The sequence below is a fragment of the Bos grunniens genome, chromosome 24 (genome assembly GCF_055505025.1).
Source record: "Bos grunniens cultivar Pamir isolate PY7600 chromosome 24, Bosgru_T2T1.0, whole genome shotgun sequence".
Lineage (NCBI taxonomy): Eukaryota > Metazoa > Chordata > Mammalia > Artiodactyla > Bovidae > Bos > Bos grunniens.
This window is the reverse complement of record NC_141188.1, coordinates 45,226,763-45,251,173: the sequence shown is the minus strand read 5'-3', so window position 1 is coordinate 45,251,173 and position 24,411 is coordinate 45,226,763. Positions and strand designations below refer to the sequence as shown.

Here is a 24,411-nt window from a genome sequence, read left to right as displayed (position 1 = left end):
ACCCCCACCAAACGTAAGAAGTTAACTACTTGATGAGCACGAACATGTAGTCCCCAGAGCTTCCAGTGCCTGAGAATTTTTGACTTTAGCCACCTGTTACCTGACCAACCAGAGAACTGTGCACCAGCAGATCACATACTCTGTAATCACCTCCCTCATATGGCCTGTACAACTGCTTTGCTGAAACCTTTGGGAGAGTTCAGGGTTTAGAGCATGAGCCATCTGTCCTCCACGTATTGGTGCCTTTACAATTAATGCTGCACTTTCCTTCACCCCAACTTGTGTCAGGAGACTGGCTTTACTGCACTGAGGCATGTAGACTCAAGTTTGGTTCAGTAACATGGAGGCCTCCCAGGCTCCCAGTTCCTTGTGCCCCAGTGACTGTCAGCTCCTCCTCCAGAGCATATGGCCAACCTCCACACCAGTTCCCCTCTACATGCAAAGACCTGGCCCAAGCCTAATCCCTCCATCAGGCCCTGACAAAGGTCCCTGCCCCGATGCATCTCACATCCCACCCCAACATGGTCTTTTTGAAGCCTAAACAAGACCATGACCCTCTCCTCCCTGTGATTCCCCTCCCCTGATAAGCCAGGCCTTGATCTGTTCCAGGTGATTCCAAGGTCCTCATTCTCTTCAGTGAAAGTGAAAGTCACTCAGTCATGTCTGACTCTTTGAGACCCATGGACTAGAGAGTCTGTGAAACTCTCCAGGCCAGAATACTGGAGTGGGTAGCCCTTCCCTTCTCCAGGGGATCTTCCCAACTGTCTGTGCCAGTCTATATGGGACTCTGGTGGTCTCCCAAAATGAGCATTATTTTATACACAGAGAATGGGGTGAATGGTGGCCCCAAAAGGTGTGCCCCCGTCCAGAACACGTGAACAGGGCCTTATCTGGGAAAAGGGTCTTTGGAGATGTAGTTAAGGATCTCAAGTTAAGGTCATCTAGGGTTAGGGTGACCTTTAATCCAATTAAAAGAGTCCTTATAAGCAACAAAAGAGGACACAGAGGAGAGGCCTCGTGAAGATGGAGGCAGAGATGGGAGGGAGGGGGCCACAAGCCCAGAGACTCCTGGAGCCCCAGAAGCTGGAAAAGGTGGAAAGGATTCTATCCTGGAGCCTGTGGAGGGACCTCAACCCTGCACCACCATGATCTCAGACGTCTGGTGTCCAGGACTCAGGGAGGATGAACTCCTACCGTTTCAAATCACCAAGACTGTGGTCATTTGTTAGAGAAGCCACAGAGCAGTCACACAGACCCTGCTCTGTAGGATCCTAGAAGTGTGGGTCTCACTAAAAGCAGGAGGAGGCCAGAATACAGCACACCTGGAGTCAGCACGGGGCTCCCACCAAAATCCTAAAGCAGTGGCTGGACACCAGAATGTTGAGCAGTCAAGTCTGAAGCCTGTCCCTAGGGGCATTGGCTGCACACGCCTCCCCAGGTTCTTACACCCGTGCATGTGGTGTAATATCTCAGTCCTGACTGAGGACATTTAATGTCACTGTTCACATTGCTCAATAAGAACCCACCAGTTACACAGGTGAAAACCCAGTTAGGACGCTTGCTACACAGATAAAAATTTTGAAGAGGGTCAGGGATGGGGACTTACTCATGAGCAGCCAGCCCCTCCCCACCCCCTCCTTCACCCTCCCACCCCCGCTTCACCCTCCCCACTCCCAAGGAATGTCCTCAGTGGGAAGCTGGGAGACCCCACAAAGGCATCTCTAAGTAAATGTTGGCTGACCCCCAGGCTAGCTGCTTCTGAACCTCCTCCACCCTTCCCAGGTAAAACACTCGAATATGTGCAAAGACCTCAAAGGCTGGAGGAAAGGGCTTGGAGCTGCCCCAGCGACAGCACCCTTGCCGAGTTGGCTCCTGCAGGCCAGGCAGGACAGTCCTGGCCTGGATGCTCTTCTGGAAGCTTTCCATTTTTCTACCTGAGTTACCCCTCCTGTTTTCTTGCTTCCTCACCTCTGCCTGGGAAGACTTCCAACAGCAGGTACAGGCGACACATCCTCTTCCTTAGCAAGTGGCAGCCTAGCAACTCCTGTGGAAGGTCCAGCAGAGCCCTACACAGACAGGACCCCCCGAAACGTCATAGCCTCTTACTCTCTCTCTCGCCAGGCCAGCCCCGCAGCTTCTGATGGCAGAGAAGATGGCGTCGAGTACAGCTGCAGGCACTCTTGCTGCCTCGAGGGGGTATATATAAACCTCAACTCAGGCACATGTGTAAAGGGCGGGCTGGCCAGGTAAGCCAATCATTGCCCATCCAGGCTCGTGGTTTCAGAAAATGGGCCTCTGTGTGCCGGCCAAGTTTCCAGGAACAGGTGTGGGTCCTATGGGTCAAGATGGACACAGGGACACAGCTCTGGCCTGTTTTCTAATCATTTTATCTGGCCCACAAGTGGGAGAGAATTTCAAGAAGACCGTCTCTTAATGAGAGGAACCTAGGGGTCAGGGAGTGGAGGGGTGGTGGGTGGAGATAGAGGCCCAGTGCCCAGGTGCTATGGAAGCCTCTGGAAGACCCGCTGGAAGGAGGCCGCACACAGTGAAGCCCGGGGTCACAGACCTGTCCAGAAGCCGCTCTTTGTTACCTCAGGTCCTGCTCTGAGGGGCTCAAGATCAGATCTGTCCAACAGGTAAGCTGGGGGTGCTCTGCAATGAGGGCTCTGTGCACGGTTCCTGGGTGCTGAGCCCTGCAGGGGTACCTGCCCAGGTAAGCCCCATATCCTTAGAGGAGTCTGCCCATGAGAACCCCGTGCTCCTGGGAAGAGTGTGTGAATGAGCATCCCCTCTGTGTACCCAGCACAGAGTTAGCTTAGCGACTCCCCCATGGGCAGCACTGGGATGAGAGCAAGGACATGCTGGGGTGCCCCTGAACTCCACGTGGGCCCATCCAGAGTGAAGAAGTCAGTAGGTGCGTGCTGGTTCCTGTGCTGGTGTGGGTGGCCTCATGGGTACCTCTTGTTCCTTCCACCTGACACCAGAGAGGCCTCCCCAGGACACAGCAGACAGCCTGCCCAGGGGTGGTTGGGAGCTCCTGGTGACCCTGCAGGGGACATGATTGGGAAGGGCCAGACCAGAGGGGAGAGGGCTCCAGGCAGAGCCGGGGGCTCAGGGCCCAAGCGGACCTTTCTGGCCTGAACTGGGAGTGGACAAACAGGTGCTGAGTATGATCCAGGAAAGTGGCCCTGGTGACGTAAGACTTGTTGAAGCAGTCTGAGGGTGAGTTGGAAAAGAATTTCCAGACATAGAGCATTTCAGAAGGGAGTAAGTTTTTATTAAGAACAGAGAGCAGAGATAAAGCGGGCACTAAGAGCGCAGCGGGCTGACCTGACAGACCAGGGAAAGCTGACAATTTTTGTGGGTTAGTATCCAATTTTCATAGTCTCAAGACAAAGAAAATTCTTGCTGGAAGGTTGGCGTTAGGTGATTGGCTGGGGCACTATAGGCTGTTTACTGGAGTGGACATCTGCCTAGTTGGAAGTCAGGAAGCTTCTTAGTGATGATCAGGGGCTTTTGCCAACAGTTACAAAGGGGCTCAGCCAGCTTCAGAGGTGACCTTGGTTCTGGGATCCTTTTCCATGGCCTTGGTGTAAGGCCTCCCACCTGTGACCTCGGGCCAGCACTCAACCCTGCTTCAGAGTGACAAGCCTCATGGATGATCCCAGAGACAGGATGTGAGACAAGCCCTGGTAAAAGGAAGTAAGTGAATCCCCCTAAAGGAGGCTCAGAGAGCTGGCCCCCAGAAGTGAGAAATGTGAATGTGCTGTGAATGGACAGTCACCTGGGTGGGCAATGGGCACAGACCCCACTCTGTGGCCTCAGTCTGTCCTGGGTGGGTTACTTGGCTTCTCAGAGCCTCAGCCTCCCAGTCTGCTTGTGGGGTGATGGTAGCATGGATTGATGAGTAATTTGCTCAGAACAGGGCAGAAAAAGGTCTCGTGGAAATTCCACAGAACACCATCAGTATGGGACTCACAGGCCTTTTCTCACAGGTCTGTCTTCAGGATCCAGAGAGCAAATGTGAGCAGACTTGCAGCAGAGCCCGGGATAGGGTCAGTTTGGTGGGTCCTCCTGTTTCCTGAATTTGAGAGGGAGCAGGCTCCAGGGGCCAGTGGTGGTTCATCCCACACCCAGAAGCATCCAGACCTCAAGGCCCAGCAGCCCCTCGTGTTCCCCGAGTCCTGTTTCTGGGCCCCTAGGAAGCAGTCAGGACAAATCAGCCTCCCCCTCGGCCCTCTTCCCATCCAGAACAAGCGAGGAGAAGGCCGTCATTAGGGAGAAGCGGGGCCGGGGGGAGCAGGGGGGTTGTCCCGTGTGGGAAGGGGACATGGGGCAACCTGTATGTATACTTGGATGTCCACACGAGGAATGTGAATCTGTGGGACTTGGGCTCCAGGAGGGGCAGACAGTGGGCCTGAGTAAGCAGAGCAGGGCCTGGGGGCCCCCTTGGAGAAGTGCATCAAGCTTGGCCTGTGCTATCGGCCTTGCCTCTCCTGGGTCCCCGGGGAGGAGGAATTGAGCAGTGTTGGTGGAGTGACCACTCTCGTCCCCAGGCCCTGCCAGCACTGGCCCTTCAGGCTCTGGGTTGGGGATCCCATGGAGTGTGGGTCCCACTGTGCCCACCAAGGAGGCCTGGAGGACTTGGCAAGGAAGCACTGATGCAGACATCACCTGTGCAGAAGCTTCCAAGTCAAGATCCAGTGGGAACTTTTGCCCTGCACGTGGATTTCAAGTCCAGAACACACATCAGCTTCTAGCAGCTCAGTTTATTTTCTAGATACAGAGTCTTAAAACCCAGTACGTCCACAGCCTGTGAAAAGGCATGTCTGATCTGGCTCCAAGTGCTGCTTCTGGGTCCCTCCTGACTGGACACGCGCAGCCAGTGTCACCAAGTCAGACTGTAAATGGAGCCAGTGCTGCAGCTGTGGGTACCCTCCACTCACCCCAGGCAGATACCACCGTCCCCTCACAGGCTGTCACCAAGTTAAGTCCTAGGGACCCTGCTCAGGCCCTACCCTGGCTAGGGGGTCTCTGTCTCAACAGGGAGGGTTTCCTTTTTCCATTCAGGCTCAAGTAGGTGATTATGAAATCAAGGCTGAGACAAACACAGCACAGGCTTTATTCAGTGGCCAAAGAACAGAGAAGCAGGAACTAAGTTCCCAGCTTAACTTCTTGCCCACCTGGAGAAAGTGGTTTGATTTTAAACAGCAAAGACAAAGGGAAGAGGAGTGAGACTAATGCTGAGGAGGCAGGTACGTCTGAGGGAAGGGCAGGGTTTTTCCAAGTTAGTGGGGTGCCACCTCCTTTTTACCTTTTTTGGTTCTTCATGTTGGATTATGAAGCTTCCCTGGTGGCTCAGAGGGTAAAGCGTCTGCCTGCAAGGCAGGATTGCTGGTTCAGGAAAATCCCCTGGAGAAGGAAATGGCAACCCACTCTGGTACTCTTGCCTGGAAAATCCCATGGACGGACAAGCCTGGTACAGGCTAGTCCATGGGGTTACAAAGAGTCGGACGTGACTGAGCGACTCCACTTTCACTTTTTTTCATGTTGGGTCATGGCCACCAGGAGGTGTGTCTCTTAATGACTGAGTTAGCAGCAAGCGGTGATATGAAGTGAGATCTTAAATTCCCTGCCCAGGAATTGAACCTGGAAAGCCTGGATGGGAACCAGGAATCCTAGCCACCAGACCAACAAGGGCTAAAGGCTAGAAGCTACTTTTCCCTGGATCTTTGCCCCCAGTGAAAAATATATTTATCACAGAGGCAGAAACTGTAAATGCAGGTATAAAATTATTAGAGACGTAGAAAAACAACAAGTGGGACAGCACATAGAGAAATGGTTTGTTAAGAGAGAAGCACAGCAGAGAAAGGGTGTGGGCAAACCCCCTAGTGAGCAGGAACTTCTTCCGGGTCTTTGTCTTCCTTCAGGCCAACTACCTGGTTTCTTTTCCCACACCTGACCTACCCTGGGACCTACCCCTGGGTGCACACTCACCCCTCAGCTAAGATGGATCTTGAAGTGAAGATTTCTGGGAGGAGCAAGACTCCTCATGGCCTGGCATTATCTCTTGAGTTTTGAGCCACAAGAAGCCTTTCTGTGCGTGTGTAGTGTCTCCCTTGTCCCAAAAGAGTGAGGGGCAGAGATCCCTGAATCCTTTACACATACAGGATTTTGTCCCCTCTCTGTCCTTACCTTGACTATTACCGTAAGGTGTTTACAAGAGACAAACAATGGCTATTTACTCTCTGTTGTTACTTCCATTTCGGAGGGCAACCAGGAGGCTGATTGTAAATACCTAGACTGAAGCCCACCTCTCTCCTCTCAGAAAAGCTAACAGTTGTTAAGTATTCACCCTGAAGCCCACTTCTTTGTGTGCCGTGACATGCAAACAGGAGGCCAGTTATAAATGTCTAATCTGGAGCCCATCTATCTCCTACATCAATAATACAGTAAAATCAACTTACAATGAGACAGGTTGTGAACAAGGACACCCCTAATATAGGAGGGTTCAGACGCTGCTACAGAACACCTGATCCATTCCTGACAATACTGAGTGGAGGGAGAGGGGCATTCAGGCAGCAGGACAGACAGTTTGCTCTGGGTGCTCATGTGGGGAGCACAGCAACAGGGGCTCAGCCTGCAAACCCGAGAACCACTCGCAGATTGGCTCCTGGAGTGGCAAGGAGAAGGGATGTCCCTCCTGCTAGACATGGAGGAAGGGGGTGGGTCTGCTGGGCTACCTCACCTCGGGGACTTGCTGGGAGGCTCCAGGCTGGTGTGCTCACAGCTGAGACAGGCCTCAGGGCACAGTGGGGATGCATGGCTGGGAGGGGCCCTGAGCCAGTCACTCACCACCCTTCATGCCCCTCCTCCCTCGAGGGTGTCTAGGGTATCTCTTCCCCCAGTGATGAAGGGCAGAACCCTGACAGTCACCCCCGACCCCTGTCCCCCAGGGAAGCTCACTAGAGACTTGGCACCCAGCCGGGGGCTCATCACGTGGTGGTGTCTGCCCTCACCCTCCAAATGCCAGTGCCCAGAAGCAGAGCTGAGGCTCAGTGTGAATTGTGAACCTCGTGTTTAGTGCAAACAGCATAGGTGCAGAGGGCTGCCCCTAATGGGAAGGAGGCTTTAGATCAGGGCAGGGCACTTCTCACCAGCTCCATGAGCTTCCTGGGGCAGCTGTGACAAATGAGCACACACAGAGGCTCAGAACAAAAGAAGCCTGTCCTCTCTCAGTCTTGGAGACCAGACGTCTGAGGTCAGGGTACCCCAGTGCTGCGCTCCCTCCAGAGGCTCCAGGGAAGGGTCCTTCCTGCCTCTTCCAGTTTTTTGGGCTCCAGGCGTCCCTGGGCTTGTGACCACCTCCCTCCCATCTCTGGCTCCATCTTCACCTGGTGTCTCCTCTGTGTCTACATGTTAGAAGGATGCCCTCTTTGATTTAGGGCCACCCCCATCCAGGATGACCTCATTTCCACATCTATAATCAATTATACCTGCAAAGATCTACTTCCAAATAAGGTTCCATTCACAGATTCTGGGGTCATGTCATGGACATAGCATTTGGGAGCCCCCCCATTCACCCCCACTATAGCACCCAGTTCCCAGACACCAGCCTGCCTTCCTCAGGACAGTGTTCAGTCTGTTGACATTCTGTCTTCCTGCACGGAGGCGTCTTTTGTTTCTTACTGTAACTTAGGCTGGGTGGGGGACCCTGTAGGCTGACCTCCCAGTGATTCCAGGGACCATACTGAGTGTCCTCCCGGGAGTGTGGGAGCTTTGCCAGAGCGCCCTGTGCACATTCTGTACTGACCACTTGGTGGTCAGGCACCTGCACAGGCTGGACTGGTCCCATCAATAGCCTGGTGCTCCGTGTGCGGGCCTACATCTGTGATGTGTGGACCCACAAGATCGGTGGGAGCCCTCCTGCCTGCCCCAGGGCCTCCAGCTCCCGACAGACCCTCCAGTCCTGGTGTGGGCACCCACATCTAGTCATGGACTCCTGCTCCTGCCGTGGACACCCCATCCCATTGGCCCCCAAGAGGGAGGGGTGAGAATTTGGCCATGAAGAAGACAGGGCAGTGGCGGGCTCGGACTCCAGGCCTGGAGATCAACCGTCTTCTGTCCCATCCAGGTCAGCGCTAAGAAGTCTACAGAAGCCAAGCTGTGGATCCACCTGCACATAAACAAAAACCCAGAGTTAAGGAGCCGGTCAGCAGAGTGGAGAAGACCAAGCAGAGGTCCGCCCAGCAGGAACAGAAGCAGACAGAGAGCAGAGGTCTGTGCCCTCAAGAGTCACGACAGGACTGGGGCGCCTGGGAGCTGCTTGTGGCTTCTGTGAACAGACGCAGCCTTCTGAAGAGTGAGCCAGCCCTGTGTCCACAACACATGGGACCCTAGGGGCTTGGTTGTGTTACCAGTGTCAAGCTGAAACAGCCCTTTAGGAGCTTTACACAACTAGACAAGAAGACATTCATCTTATTCCTACAACTGGATTAATCAGAACTTCCTGCATACAACTTGCCTCACTAGTTCCTCCAATCTGAATTGCTCCTTGCTTGCCAAAGAGACTTCTTCTATTCTTCCAAGATAATAGATTCTCTATTTTTAAAACTTTTGTGTGGGAAAAAAAAAAAAAATCACTGTTTCTTACAACACTAAATCTTCTCCAAAAATGCAAATAAAATATTAATAAAAAAGAAGATGAAGACAGAGCTGGCCCTGACTGCAGCAGGTGTAGACAAGAACTGGGGATGCTTGGATACTTGTCCCCCAAGGGCCCAGACCTGTGAGGTCTCTGACTAGAAGGGTCCACCTCCACCTGGGCTTACCTGGGGGGTCGCTGCAGGGACAGCGTGTCCTCGGGTGACTTTCCAACTTGCCCCACCCCAGCTTCACCCCCCAGCCCACTCCACCCCATTAATAGTCTTTAAATGGTGTCTCTCACCCAACAGGCCTGCACGGGAGGTTTTAACCCTGAGTCCAGTGAACAGCGTCCCATGTGTCCCTGCATGTCTCAGGAGGGGAAGGAGCCTCACTCTCATGGTCCTGCCCCATGCACCCGGGGCTGCTGGAGGTGGGGGTGCGGCAGCCCCAGGCTCTGTTCTGACAGAAGCTCCCTTTCTGTGGACAAGTCTTCTCTCACTCCTTATCCTCCCTGGAGACTCAGGAGGCCACAGCATGGGGGCACCTGCAGCACCAGGACCCCACCCTAGGAAATTTCTCAGAAGCAAGGACCAGGCCTGTGGGCTGGGGGGAGAAGGGAGCCAGCCTCTTGGTGATGCAAGGGGCTAGGATGCCTCATACCCAGGAGGGCCTTGGACTCAGCTAACTACCACCTGGGGTCTCCTGGCCCTCCCCTGGTAGAGGGGCTCTTCAGATTCCAGGGACCCAAGACCCCCCACTTCTGACCCCAGTTGCAGAGTCAAGGTCCCAGAGACCCCCTCCCAGCTGCTTTTCTTAGAGGCTCCCAAAAGTCTCTGAAGCTGTTATACTTGGGGTTAGTTATGATGAAGGATGCAGGTTAAACTCAGTGAGGACAGAGGTGTGGAGCAGGGTCCATCCTCCTTGGCTGTGGCAGCTCAGGAAGATCACCTGAGTCCTGAGGTGTGGGATTTATTGGGGTCTGTCACAGCAACGTGGGGCCACGACATGCCCAACCTTGGCCTCCAACCCCCACGGGAGACTCAGGAAGCCCCACCATGCACCACGCCATCAGCACAGAGCAGCCTGGAGCAAGGCCCAGGGAGCCAGGGACACACCTGTCAGACTCAAGGTGAACTCTGGAGCCAAGAGCAGAGGCATGGCCTCTCTGCAGGCAGATGACCCCACACCAAACAGGCCCCAGTGCAGCGCCCAATCCATGTGGCCAGCAGGGGAGCACATGGGTCAGCCAGAGTCCATGTGCCTCAGCCTGTGACCCCTGACCACATTGCCCTGCTCTGCTCACAGAGCGAGGCCAACAGAGGGACAACAGGAAGGGAACAAAGCCTGCTCAGGGTCAGGTTGGGTTGGAAAGGGTCCCAGGAGCGAGCATCCGGCTGCCCTTGCCCTGAGCCGAGAGCTGACATCCACCCTGTGGTCAGTCACATCTCCCCACAAAGGGGAGGGCTGCCTTTCCCATGTCCTGCGGCAGGGTCATGACTGCGTATACAGCGGGAGGCACAGCAGTGCACGCAGCAGGACTGATGCCTGCCCTCCTCATGCAGTCGGAGCCTGGTGAGGGTGGACCGACCCTACAGGACCCGGGGCCAATCCCCGGGAGGATGCTGGGGTGAAGCGTTTAGGAGCATCTGGAGGGAACCCTCACCCTTAAGCACAGGTGACTGAGGACACGACCAAGGGTGGGCAGGAAGGGGAGCCCAGGGAGGGTCCTGGGTCATCCCTGATTCTGGACGAGGGGTGTGGAGCTGGAGGTGAAGGGGGTGGGGGCAAGAAACTGATCCCTCGACGGCGAGGAGATAGATAATCCCAGGTAGAGAGGGAGGGGGAAGACTGTGCCCAACGGGAGGATGGAGACACCAGCAGGTGGCGCTGCAGGCACAAGTGCCAGGGCTGCTCCCTGCTGGGAGGCACCCAGCCCCGCACCCCTGGGAACCACGCGGAGTCCAGCTAGACGCGAGCCAGGAAGAGAAGGGAAGCCCGTCCACACTGCTGAACCCAACAGTGTAGGCGTTCCCACTCCTCTTCACCTGGTGCGGGAAAAGGGCAGATGGAGAGAGATGGGGTTGAGGTGGTAAGTGTGGGCACTTGGAGCCTACAGAGGAGGCATTCCAAAAGAGGCGGTGAGGTCACAGGGAGCGGGAGAGGGTCAGGGTGACGCCAGTGGGACGGTCAGTGAGTGCTCGGCAAGGGAGCCCGTCCGTCCTCCCTGAGGCCGGCCCTCCTTCCCGAAGGCGGGATCTATGAACACAGCCCATCCTACCCCCGCCCCCTGCCCAAGGCGGTTTTCTGGCTGCCTGGTTCCCTGAAGCTGGATGTTTGTGGGGACACGGGCCAGTCTGGCAGCCCTCGTGAAGACACCGCTCTCTCTGAGGGAGTGAGGTGGACACTCAGTCCCTGGTCTGTGGATGGTCGAGTCCTCTGGGTGTCATGTCTCTTCTTGGGGGTCACTAGGGCCTTATCCTCACTCCGAGGGGTACAGAAGGGGAGGGATGGATCTGTTCGGGCCCAGCTGCGCCTGGGCTCTTGGGGAGGACCTCTCTGGCCAGATTCACAGGCTTCAGTCACCACTGCCCACTGGATGCCCCCTCCAGGAAAGGACCTGTCCTGTGAAACTAGGCACCTGGGTCGCAGGGAGCGACTCAGATGGCCACACTCAGGTCAGGAGGTGGGATGGGGTGGCCTGCAGCCAACTGCTGCGGTCACCGCAATGCTGTGGCTCCTTGCTGAGGCCTGAGATGCCCGGCGGCAGGGGTTGGGGGAGAGGTAGCCATAACAGGGATGAGTAGGAGGTTCTTGGACCCTGGGTTCCTCCCCCAGGAAGAGTGCGGGTTATGTCTAGAGGGGAAGCAGCCAGTGACCGTCCTGGGTTTCAACAAGCACAGCGTCCCTCCCCCACAGGCCAGATATCTGTTTCTTGAGCCCCCATGACACATACCAGACCCTGGGGGAAGTGGGTATTGGAACAAGGGATGCTTGTTCTCAGGTCTGGAGCCCGAGATCCAGGTGTTGGGCACCAGCTCCTCTTGAAGGTTCTGTGGTCAATCAGACCTGCCCGTCTCTGTCTCTTGCTCTCATCTTGCCTTCTCCTCCGTGAGTTCTGCTCCCTCCTCACACACAGGTCAGTGACCTCATCTCAACCCAGGGGAGTCCGTGATCCTGGGGCCTCTTGAGGCGACAAACCCTGGGGGTCAACACAGCTTGTGGGGACATGTGGGGGAGGGAAGGATGCTCCAAGGCCGGAATCCAGGAGCCTCATGGAGGAAGTGGTGTCCTGACTCAGGGAGGATGGATGGACAGGCAGAGGCAAGAGGCATGCCAATGGGGGTGGTCACCCTTGCCCTCTGGGGAGTGAGGAGTCTCTAGAGGGCTGGGCAGGAGCTGACAGGACAGGTATGTCACAGGAAGGCAGCCTGGGTGGCTATGTGCAGGGTCACATAACGGCAACCATAACCCATAACCCAGCTCTCACGCCACTCCCAGCCCTGATGTCAACCCTCCAAACCAACACCAAGAAAAATCTAATCAAATCACACAAATACTTCAGAAAACTAAAACCACACCAGCATACTTGATGAACACAAAAATCCTCCACAAAACTGGAGCAACATGAAACCAACAGAACATTGCATGGATGATGCCATAATCAAGTATCTCGACACCACAAATGTCAGGTTGTTTCACATATTAAAACTAAGCAATGCAGTGAACCACTGTAAGGGCACAATGTAAAAACAGACTATCATATCAATTATTGCAGAAGAAACTATAATCAAACCCTAATGCTATCTCATGACACAAACACTCAAGAAAGTAGGAATAAAAGAATACTTGTGCAATATTAAAAAGAATAATATACAAAGCTGTAGCAAACTTCATGCTCAGTGTTAAAAACTGAAAGATTTACTCCTGAAATCAGAACAAGGCCAGGAAGCTGACCTTCACCACTGTTATTCAATAGGGTACTGGAAGTTCAACCTAGAGTTTTAAGGAAAGAAACAAAATTTTCAATGTGTGAATGGAGAAATTAAAACTATATCAATTCACAGAATACAGATCACACCATCTTACAGATAAAACTTCCTAAAACAACAAAAAATTATTTGACTAATCAACTAATTCAGCAAAGTTACAGGAAAAAATATCAATTCATAAACATTTATCTTATACATGTACATAGTAATAAATAATCTGAAAAAGAATTTATGAAAGCAATTCCACTTTAAATAATGTCAACATATATATTTAGGAATATATTTAATCAAGTACAAAATTTGCTTTTATGTTTGTAAAGTTGTCTGTACATTTGAAATTACTAGTAAATTACTTTTCAAAACACCATGTCAAAACCATTCCAGAAAAACAGCATCAAACCTCCAGATAGAGGCCAAGACATACCCAGATCCAGTTCACCCGAAGTCCACATGGAATTTAGAGGCACTGTGGGAAAATCATATTAGGAGCCGCTGTTCTCTGTGTTGTGGATGACCTGGATGTGGTAGAAACAGTGGAGTTTTGGAATTCCAATCTTCCACACCATTCCACCAAAAAAATTAGAAATGAATTCAGTAAAGATGCAAAATCAATATATACAAATCAACTGCATTTCTAAACACTAACATTGAGCCATCAAAAAGAGAAAACCAAAACTATTTACAACTGCATCAAAAAGAACAAAATACCAAGGAATAAATTTAACAAAGGATGTTAGATACCTGCATACTGAAAATTTTACAATGATGAATAAATTGAAGAAGACACAAATCACTGGAAAGATACCCCTGCTCATGAAATGCAAGAATTAGTATTGTTAAAATGTCCATTCTACCCAATGTATACAGTGAAGGCAAGCCCTCCTAAAATTCCAATGAAATTTTTCACAGAAAAAGAGCAAATCCTCCTAAAATTTGTGTGGAATCACAACGGATCCCAAAGAGCTAAGGGGACCCTGAGAAAGGAGAATAGGCAGGAGGTATCTCCCTCCCAGACTTCACACTGCATTTGGTGAAGCTACAGTCACCAAAATTGTGAGCAGCTGGCACAAGAGGCACACCGCCCAGAGGAACAGGACAGACAGCCCAGAATTCAGCCCACACGATGGGTCTGTTAATCTATGACAACGAGGCCAATGACTCACCAAGGGGAAGGATAAACAGTGCTGGGAAAACTGGACACCACATACCAAAGAAAGAACTTAGACATCATCTACGCTGCACACAAAACTGACGAAAAACCCAGCTTTCCACACCAAGTCCCTCTGGATCGACTGAGAACAGCAGTCATTCACACAAAGACGTCTCTCCAAACTTCTCCGTTTTCCTCACCTTTTCCTCCCCGGGTTGCCTGGGTCGTCAACAAACGACCCGGCGTGGACGCAGCCCCGTGTTGGCCTCCCTGAGGCCAAAACCCCAGGGAGTCCTAAGGGAACTGAGCTCCTGTCGGCAGAGAAGCTGACCCGGGAGTTCCAGATGGAAGCCCTGCGGTGCCTCAGAAGACACAGCTCCTCTCAGCTGCTGCTGCTGCTGCTAAGTCGCTTCAGTCGTGTCCGACTCTGTGAGACCCCATAGACGGCAGCCCACCAGGTTCCCCTGTCCCTGGGATTCTCCAGGCAAGATCATTGGAGCTGGTTACCATTGCCTTCTCCGCCTCTCAGCTGCGCTGGGAGCCAAATCCACCGGAAAGCAGAAGCGCTGTGGGTCAGCGCCGCCCCGTGGTCAGTGTGGGAGGTGCAGGCCATGCCTCCCTCACACTTCATGGGAGACAGCACTCCTGCAGGTAGAACTGCTGAATCCCTTAAACTGTGGAAATTCGAACTGAAATGGAGACAATAACCCAAAACTTTTCTAAAACTTAAAAGCAATGAATTGGAAACCATATGGGATGAAATAAATGTAGGTACAAACTTTACAACTTACACCAAATGCACTCAAAAGTATTCATGTTGTTGTTGTTTAGTCACTTACACATGACTGACTCTTTTGTGACCCCATAGACTACAGCCCCCAGGCCCCTCTGTCCATGGGATTCTCCAGGCAAGAATTCTGGAGTGAGTTGCCATTTCCTCCTCCAGGGGATGTTCCCAACCCAGGAATCAAACCCACGTCTCCTGCACTGACAGGCAGATTCTCTACCACCAAGCCACCAGGGAAGCCCCAAATCATTCACAGACAAATTTTAAATGCAAAACTATTCAAAATTCTAGAAGAAAATATAAAAGAAAATTGACATGAGTTTGGGTTTGGTCATGTACATCACAAGCTCTGTAGTTTTAAAACACAACACAAAAAAAGCAATCAGAAAGTAAAACAAGGGATTCTGTGGCTTTACTAAAATTAAAGATTGCTACTGTATGAAAGACCTTGTTCAAAAAATCAAAAGCACAATATAACTGGGAAAAAATATTTGCAAACAAAATATCAAATAATATTTGCAAACAAATATCTCAAAATATACAAAGAACTCTAACACAAGCAACCCCATTAAAAATAGGAAAGCTCTATTCAATGGCTACTCCAGTATTCTTGCCTAGGGAATCCCGTGGACAGAGAAGCCTGCTGGGCTGCTGTCCATGGTGTCTCACAGAGTCGGACACGACTGAAGTGTGGCTAAGTCAAAGATCTCTCTTGGTAACTGTAACACTGTACTTGAAAATATGTGGTTATTTTCAAATATCTTTTGATAATGATTTTAACATAATTCCACAATGATAAGAGATAGACTCTGTATGATTTCAATACAAAATCATGAAATTTTTGTACCTTGTTTTGTGGCCCTGGATATGTTCCAATGTCTCCTGGTTTATAGTCTATGGGAACTTAAATAGAATTTGTACCCTGCTGTTGTGTGAAATTTTTATAAATCTTAATTATGTTGAATTGGTTCATAGTGCTTTTCAGGTCTACTATACCCTTCTACTTTTCTGTATATTCATGCTATTAATTTTTGAGAGTTTGATATTGAAACTCCAACTAAAAATCTGAATTTATCTACTTAAAAAATAATTGTAATATATAGTTGAACTATATGTAACTTTGTTTCGTATTTTCCAAGTCTCCTATAAATGTATTATCACACTTTAAAAAATGTTTAAATAAAAAAGAAAGAGAAAAAAATAGGAAAGCTCTAAGTGGATACCTGGTCAAAGAAGATACATGATACACAAAACTATGCCCAAGCCTGGGGGGTGGGGGCACAGAAATAATGGTACAGTTCACCTTGCTGAGTCATGTGTGACTCTGGACCAGTCCTGTCCTTCCTGGAAGCCTCAGAGAGATGGAAAGGGAGGAAGAAAAAGAGGGCCAGTTATGCTTAAACCCAACTCTAACACTGACTGACCATTCTCACCACTTTCATTCAACATGATGTAGGAAGTCCTAGACATAGTAACTAAATAAGAAAAAGAATCCAATGGCAAAGGAAAAAGTAAAACTCTCACCGTTTGTAGATGCTTTATATAGAAAATCCTTAGGAAGACTCCCCAAAGCAAATACAACTCATTGGAAAATTCAGTTAAGTTGCAAGACACAAAGTAGTTATTGTTCAGTCACTAAGTCGTATCTTACTCTTTGTAACCCCATGGACTGTAGCACATCAGGATTCCCTGTCCTTTACTATCTCCTGGAGTTTGCTCAAATTCATGTCCATTGAAATGATGCCATCCAATCATCTCATCTTCTGTTGCCCCCTTCTCCTCCTGCTTTAATCTTTCCCAGCATCAGGGTCTTTTTCAATGAGTCGGCTCTTCACATCAGGTGGTCAAAGTATTGGAGCTTCAGCTTCAACATCAGTCCTTCCAATGAATATTCAGGACTGATTTCCTTTAGGATTGCCTGGTTTGATCTCCTTGCTGTCCAAGGGACTCTCAAGAGTCTTCTGCAGCACCACAATTTGAAAGTATCAGTTTTTTGGCACTCAGACTTCTTTATGGTCCAACTCTCACATCCATACATGACTACTGAAAAAACCATAGCTTTGACTATATGGACCTTTGTTGGAAAAGTGATGTCTCTGCTTTTATCGATTACGTGGCTATACGTTGGCAACAAACAATCAGAATGAGAAATTAAGACAAACAATCCTATTGACAATGACATTAACAAAATTAAATACCTAGGAACACATCTAAACCAGTAGGTAAAAGACATATACTTGGAAAACTGGAAGATACTGAAGAAAGAAATTGGAAATAACACAAACAAATGGACAGATATAATGTGTTCCTGGATTAGAAAAAATTCGTATTGTTAAAATGATTCCACACCCCATAGCAATCTAGAGATTTGGTGCCATTCCTGTCAAAATATCAATAGAATTTTATGGAGAACTAGAACAAACAATTCTAAAATGTGACAGAAAACACAAAAGAACCTGAATGGTCAATACAAAAAGCAGCACAAACTTGGACATATCATGCTCCCTGATGGCAAACTGTACTACAAATCTAGAATAATAATGACAGTATGCTATTGGGACAAAAGTATTGTCTAGGTTCATGGGACGTAATTGAAAGCCCATAAATAAACACATGCATATATTCATCTATGACAAAGGAGGTAAGACTATACAATGGGGGGAAGATAGCCTCTTCAATGAACGGTATTGGGAAAACCAACAGCTGCATACACAAGAATCAACCTGGAATCCTTTCTCGTACCATCTACAAAAGCAACCTCAAATGAATCAAACGCTTCAATGTAAGGCCTGAAGCCATGAAACTCCTAGAAGAAAACATAGGCAGTACACTCTGACATCAGTCTTAGCAATATTTTCTGGCTCTGTCCCCCAAAGCAAGGGGAACAAAAGAAGAATAAACCAATGGGACTCCATTCAATTGAAAAGCTTTTCAATGGCAAAGGAAAGCATCCACAAAATGAAAAGGCAGCATACTGAACGTGACAAAACATTTGCAAACAATATATCTGAAAAGGGGTTCATATCCAAAATAGATGAAGAACTCACGCAACTGAGCCTCCAAAAACCAAAAATCCAGTTAAAAGTTGGAACTGAACATTTTTCCAGAATATGAACAGCTGGCCAAGAGACACATGAAACTATCATCAATATCACTTATCATTAGGGAAATGCTCAGCAAAAGAACAATGAGATTATCACCTCACACCTTAAAAAACAGCTACCATCCAAAACACAACAAATAACAAGTAGTAGCAAGGATTTGGAGGCCCCTCGTGCATTTTGTTGGGAATGTTCACTGATACAGCCACTATGGAAAACAGTACAGAGGTTCCTCAAGAAATTAAGACTAAAACTACCATATGATGCAGGAATCACACTTGGGGTATCTTTCTGAGGGAAACAAAAACACAAATTCAAAAAGATATACACACCACTATGTTCATGGCAGCTTTACTGACAATAGCCAAGGCATGGAAGCCACCAAAATGTCCATCGACTGACAAATGGATAAAGAAGTTTTCATATATATATATACACATATATATGTGTATGTGTGTACTCGTATACATACACAATGGTTTATGACTCAGTCACCAAAAAAATAATGATACCACAACAACATGAATGGACCTAGAGGGTATCGTGCTAAGTGAGATACAGCAGACAGAGAAAGAGAAACCTTATGATGTCACTTGTACACAGAAACTACAAAATATAACAAGTGAACAAACACAACAGAAATGGACTCATCCCAAGAACACGCTGGTGGCTGACAGAAGATAGAAGGATAGGGGCATGAGTGCAAAGGGTGAGAAAGGTTAAGGGATACCAAACTCCAGTTATAAAACAAATGTCACAGGGATGTAATGTACAGACTCAGGAGTAGAGTCCATGACCCCGTAATAACATTGTTTGGTGACAAATGGTAACTAGATTTATCTTGGTGATCACTTTATAAGGCATAAAAACATAGAAGCACTATGTTGTGTACCAGAAAATTAATATAATATTGCCCATCAATTATAAAGCAGTTTTTTTTTAATGGTAGGGGGAGAGAAAGGGAATCTCCTGGTGAGTCAGCAGTTAGGACTCGGTGCTTTCACTGCTAGGGACTAAGTTCAATCCTTGGTTGAGGAATTAAGATCCTGCAAGATGTGTAGTATAGCCAAAAAATAATGAACTTTTAAAATAAATTTTAAAAAGAAGAAAAAGTACTATCTTAAAAAACAGAAAAGTGTGTAGTGAGATTAAAAAGTAGATGTCAGATGAAACTTGGAAAGGGTGCAGGTTTAAATGACAATATCTGCTGAAGTTTAACTCTCAAGTGGCCCAGCCAAATTGAGGACTTGAAGAGGAGCAGCCATGGAATACTACTGGGACTTTTTTTGGTTTAAATAGGCTTTTTTTCTTTTTTAAAGAAGTTTTGCGTTCACAGTGAAACTGGACAGAGAACAGAAAGGGGCTGTGTGCCCCCAGCGCTGCTGTTGCTTCTCCCACCCTGCCACCCCACCCCCTCCACACAGGCGCTCAACCATCCCAACTATCCTCCAACATTCATGTATCCATGAATCCACATGGATACATCATGATCACTAGAGTCCAGCATTTACACATCACTCCTAGTGTCATACATTCTATGGGTTTTGACAAATGTATCTCACCATGAATGTATCATACCCTACAGTTCCCTGCCATAAAATTCCTCTATGCTTGACCCATTTACTACCCCCAACCCCTCACCCCTGCCACAAACTCCTGGCTATGCACTGATTTTGCACCCTATCCATGGTTTGCCTTTTCCCAAATGTCATATGTAATTGGTAACCAAGCTTTGCCCCTTTCCCAGACTGGCCTCTTTCTATGAGTAATATGTTAAGGTGCCCCACTTGTCTTGCCAAGACTCCATGCCTTTCAGCACCATTCTGTTGAATGGATAGAGCCCAATCTCTATGCCCATCCACCTTCTGAAAAACATCTTGGTTGCTTCCAAGTTCTGCCGGGGATGGACAAATTTGCCCTACGTGTCCAGGAGCAGCTTTATGTGCAGATATAAGCATTTGACTCATTTGAGCATTGATACCAAGGAATTCAAGGACTGGATCGTATGGTAAGATCATGAAGAAAAGTGAAGACTATTTTCAAAGACCTATAAATACTCTGTGTTCTTCTGGAGGCATACTGAAGTGCTCAGCCTTTGAGGGCAGTGATGAGAAGGAATCTGGGCTCAAAGCAATCCAGCAGTCACTCCCCAAGGGTGCAGAGGAGGATGACCATCCCTCGGGTGCTGTGGGACCTGCAGTCCCTTCATCACCTGGGACAGGAGGGGCCACACAGGCACCCCACTGCACCAGCAGGGGCATGGGCTGGGTGGCTATAGACCTGTGTCAGAGATATGATTTGCAACAGCCTGTGCCACTTTGGATGGTAGATTATCTTTTTCCTTTCTCCTTTTATCAGTTCAGTTCAGTTCAGTTGCTCAGTCATGTCTGACCCTTTAGGACCCATGAACTGCAGTACCCCAGGCTTCCCTGTCCATCACCAACTCCCAGAGCCTGCTCAAACTCATGTCTATCGAGTCGGTGATACCATCCAGCCATCTCATCCTCTGTCGCCCCCTTCTCCTCCTGCCTTCAATCTTTCAGGGTCTTTTCCAATGCGTCAGTTCTTTACATCAGGTGACCAAAGTATTCAAGTTTCAGCTTCAGCATCAGTCCTTCCAAAAAATATTCAGGACTGATTTCCTTCAGAATTGACTGGTTGGATCTCCTTGTAGTCCAAGGGATTCTCAAGAGTCTTCTCCAACACCACAGTTCAAAAGCATCAATTTTTTGTTCTGAGGAAGTCCAATTTACCTATTTTGTCTTTTGTTGCTGGTGCTTTTGGCATCAGGTCTAAGAAATCATGGCCAAATCCAAGGTTATGAAGATCTACTCTCATGTTTTCTTCTCGAGTTTTATAATGTTGATTTTTATATATAGGCCTTGGGCCCATTTTAAGCTAACCTTGAATATGGGGTGAGGTAAGAGTCCCACTTCATTCTTTTGCATGTGGGTATTCAGTGGTCCCAGCACAAAAATATCTTCTGTTTGAGAGAAGATATTTGCAAATGATGTGACCAACAACGGCTCCTACAACTCAATAAACACCACAACAAAAGACACCAACCCAATGTTTCTCCAAAGAAGATATACAGGAAGACAACAGGCACATGAAAAGAGGCACCATACTGCTCTCTTTTGTATCTCTTTTCAAGACTGAATCTGAGAGAATTTAGATGCTGTTGAACCTAAAGACTGACAATATGAAAAGGCATTATAGCAAATTTCCAGGATATTCATAAATACCAGTTACACTAGTATTATGTACATTAGATATGTGATTCGCACTATATGTGCTATTGTGATATAATGCTACTATTATTCTAAATTACTTTTCTTAACTACAAGTAAACTGTAATAATATTCCAGGCTTTTGGAACAAAATTAATACCTCATGTTATTTACTCTCACCAGAGCTCTGATGAACTACTGAAATTTTTGTTTTATTCAATCCAACTACAAATGAGTCTACTGCTTTGATGCTATGAAACTGTTTTTTTAGTCAGTTTCTTAATTTTCTTTTACAAATTCAAAAGCCACAAGAGTACAAAAGTTTCTTTTGCAACTGAATCACTGTTTCTAATAATGAATAATGAGAAACAAAGCATGTTAACAGTAAGAGGCTCAGTTAATAAATGGTGACAAAGGGCACGGGAGGCAGCCTAGAACGGTTCTACAGAAGGATTGGGGATGGTATGGAAAGATGAACCCAGTATCCTAAATATTAAACATGTATTTTAAGACAGTACATGTTGTCCATTTTTATTTTAACAAAAATGTAGATACAGTCTTACATAAACAGGATAAATGGAAAGATAGCCTTGGGTTTATCTGCGAGTGATAAATGATTGGGTTTTCTTGTTTTCGTTTCTTCCACTTTTCTAAATTTGTATGACACATAAGAAAAATACTTGATGTATCTCTACTATTTTTATTATTGTGAACTTTTATCACTTCCTGAAAAGGGCAAAATATTATCAAAATACTATCATGATATACGATTTAGGCAGAAAACATTAAAAATGTGATTTGTTATAGGACATGTTGTTAATAAAAAACACACTGGCTGAGGAGATGGGTTTTCTGTTGCTATTCTGAATACTCACAAAACTTCCTTTTCGGTGACACTGAGTCAGCCCTTGGGAGGTGAGATGAGTGGTCCAACATGGGCCTGCGTGGGGCTGAAGGGACGAGTGGGACGAGGACCTGGGCCGGCCATTCCCATCTCGGACTCACTGGGCTTTAGGCACATTCACACCAGTGTTTCTCTGCAAAATGCAACAGGGATGTTACTGCGAGAAAATTCTGCTTTCTGTTTTGAGTTTCCTATAAAGTGTGGGATTTTCCAACCAACAAACGAGGGCTAAAGTGATCTTGTTGAAAAAGTCTGAAAGGCTAACTAAAGCTAGACTATTTTAGCCAGTTTCTCTATTGAGTAAAATTAAGTACCTCAGAGCTAATTTCCAAATGTCCGTATTTTTAACACTGACATTAACAAACCCATTGGAGAAACTGTTGCCACGTGCTCTTGTGGCTCTCACAGCTTTTTAAAAGCATTTTTTCACACTATCCTTGTAAAAAGAAAAATCCTCAGTTTTTTCCCCCTCCTGAGTCTCCTTTGCTCTGTGAACACACTCACCCCCCACCACCCCCGACACCAGACGTGTGATGCCAGCTCGGCATCCCACCATTTAACTCGGTTTTGACACTCTTCTGGAGAGCCCGTGTCCTCCAGGGTAAGGGCTCAGGTCCATGAGACAGCGCGCTTCAGGTGGCAATCACTGTGAGGTCCCCAGGTAACCCACACTCTGCCCCACTTGACTGCAGACCAGAAGTTCCCATGCCCTCCTGCCCCTTGGACTCAGTTATTTGCTAGAACAGCTCACAGAATTCAGGGAAATGCCAACTTAATGTTTACTGATCTGTTACAGGATGTGATAAAGGATGCATATAGTGTCCAGGTGAAGCACTGTCCCCAGGGCAAGGTCTGGGAGGGTCCTAAGACAGCAGCTCTGTCCCCATGAAGCTGGTGTCCCCCTCCTAGCACGTGGAAGTGTCCACAGCAAGGAAGCTCTCCCATCCCTCCCCTCCTGTTGGGACTGTTGGGGAGGCTTCCTCAGGTGGGCATGACATTCACCCAGTCTCCAGCCTCTCCCACTTCCTGGAGGGTGGAGGTGGGGCTGAAAACCCCAAGCTTCTAATCCCAGGTCAGGCTTTCTGGTGAGCAGCCCTCACCCTGGAGTTATCCAGGAGCCTACCCAGAGTCATCTCATTAGAACAAAAGCAGCTCCTCTCAGGAAATTAAAAGGATTTCAGGAGCCCTGCGTCAGGAGGTGGAGAAAGACCAATATACATTCATTAATATAAAATCACAATATCATAATCCTACAGTTACTTATGGACTTTCCTGGCGGCTCAGATGGTAAAGCGTCTGCCTACAACGCGGGAGACCACAGTTACTTATAAACACGTGTGTCCATAGGCCACTTTATCCCCAGCAATGAGCAGGTTCTGGGCATCTAGAAAGAATTCGTGTTTGAGGAAGGCAGAAGGGGCAAAGATAGCTCTTACAAGTTTAGGAAATCTGGACTACGCAGGAAACAGGGGTTCATACCACCCCCCAAATCCACTATAAGGTTACTTAGACAATTCATAGGAGGAGCTAGAGAGCTGGGTTACTCAGAGAAGAGTAATAGAGAAGAAAGGTTTGCTGCTTGTGTTAGGTCCTTTATAAAAGCAAAATAAATGGAAAAACATCTCCAACATGAGATGAATCAGTAAGAAAGCAAGATAAACCCACAAGGGAATGATCCACCTCTTTATTAGACTGTATCATTTTTAAAAGTCTAGTCTTGAATTTTGAGCATTATCTTGCTAGCATGTGAAATGAGCACAATTGTGCGGTAGTTCAAGCATTCTTTGGCATTGCCATTCTTGGGACTGGAATGAAAACTGACCTTTTCCAGTCCTGTGGCCACTGCTGAGTTTTCCAAATTTGCTGGCATATTGAATGCAGCATTTTAATAGCACCATCTTTTAGGATTTTAAATATCTCAAAATCCTTCAAGCTAGGCTTCAATAGTACATGAACTGAGAACTTCCAGATGTACAAGCTGGATTTCAAAAAGGCAGAGGAACCAGAGATCAAATTGCCAGTATCTGTTGGATCATAGAAAAAGCAAGATTTCAGAAAAACATCTACTTCTGCTTCATTGACTATGCTAAAGCCTTTGACTATGTGGATCACAATAAACTGTGGAAAATTCTGAAAGAGATGGGGATACCAGATCACCTTACATGTCTCCTGAAACACCAGTATGCAGGTCAAGAAGCAACAGTTAGAACCAGACATGGAACATCAGACTGGTTCAAAATTGGGAAAAGAGTACATCAAGGCTGTATATTGTCACCCTGCTTATTTAACTTCTATGCAGAGTACATCATGCAAAATGCCAGGCTGGATGAATCATAAGCTGGAAGAAAAAAAAAAAGATTGCTGAGAGAAAAATCAATAACCTCAGATATGCAGATGATACCACCCTAACGGCAGAAAGTGAAGAGAAACTAAACAGCCTCTTGATGAAGGTGAAACAGGAGAATGGAAAAGCTGACTTAAAACTCAGCATTCAAAAAACTAAGATCATGACATCCAGTCCCATCACTTCATGGCAAAAAAAATGGGGAAACAATGAAAACAGTGAGAGACTTTATTTTTCTGGGTTCCAAAATCACTGCAGAT

At 47.9% G+C, this 24,411-nt stretch overlaps 2 long non-coding RNA genes and 1 pseudogene across 4 annotated transcripts in view; 1 reads left to right on the top strand and 2 right to left on the bottom strand.

Annotated features, from left to right (window-relative positions):
- Positions 1-2,194, bottom strand: part of LOC147346191 (glutamine synthetase pseudogene) — a 209,941-nt pseudogene extending 207,747 nt beyond the window's left edge. Inside the window, exon 1 of the transcript XR_015154010.1 lies at positions 1,969-2,194. The product of XR_015154010.1 is annotated as a glutamine synthetase pseudogene (transcript). The remainder of the gene's footprint in view (positions 1-1,968) is intronic.
- Positions 2,195-2,255: 61 nt separating this feature from the next.
- On the top strand, positions 2,256-8,712 carry LOC147346190 (uncharacterized). Its single transcript, XR_015154011.1, has 2 exons — positions 2,256-2,636; positions 8,135-8,712. It is a non-coding gene; the product is annotated as an uncharacterized LOC147346190 (long non-coding RNA).
- Positions 4,755-14,334, bottom strand: LOC147346189 (uncharacterized). Of its 2 annotated transcripts, none has more exons than XR_015154012.1 (3): positions 13,986-14,334; positions 13,060-13,150; positions 4,755-8,176 (listed from the first exon to the last, which is right to left on the bottom strand). It is a non-coding gene; the product is annotated as an uncharacterized LOC147346189 (long non-coding RNA). The 2 variants fall into 2 exon arrangements; XR_015154013.1 differs by having other exon boundaries at positions 13,060-13,189; positions 13,986-14,325.
- Between the last annotated feature and the right edge of the window lie 10,077 nt (positions 14,335-24,411).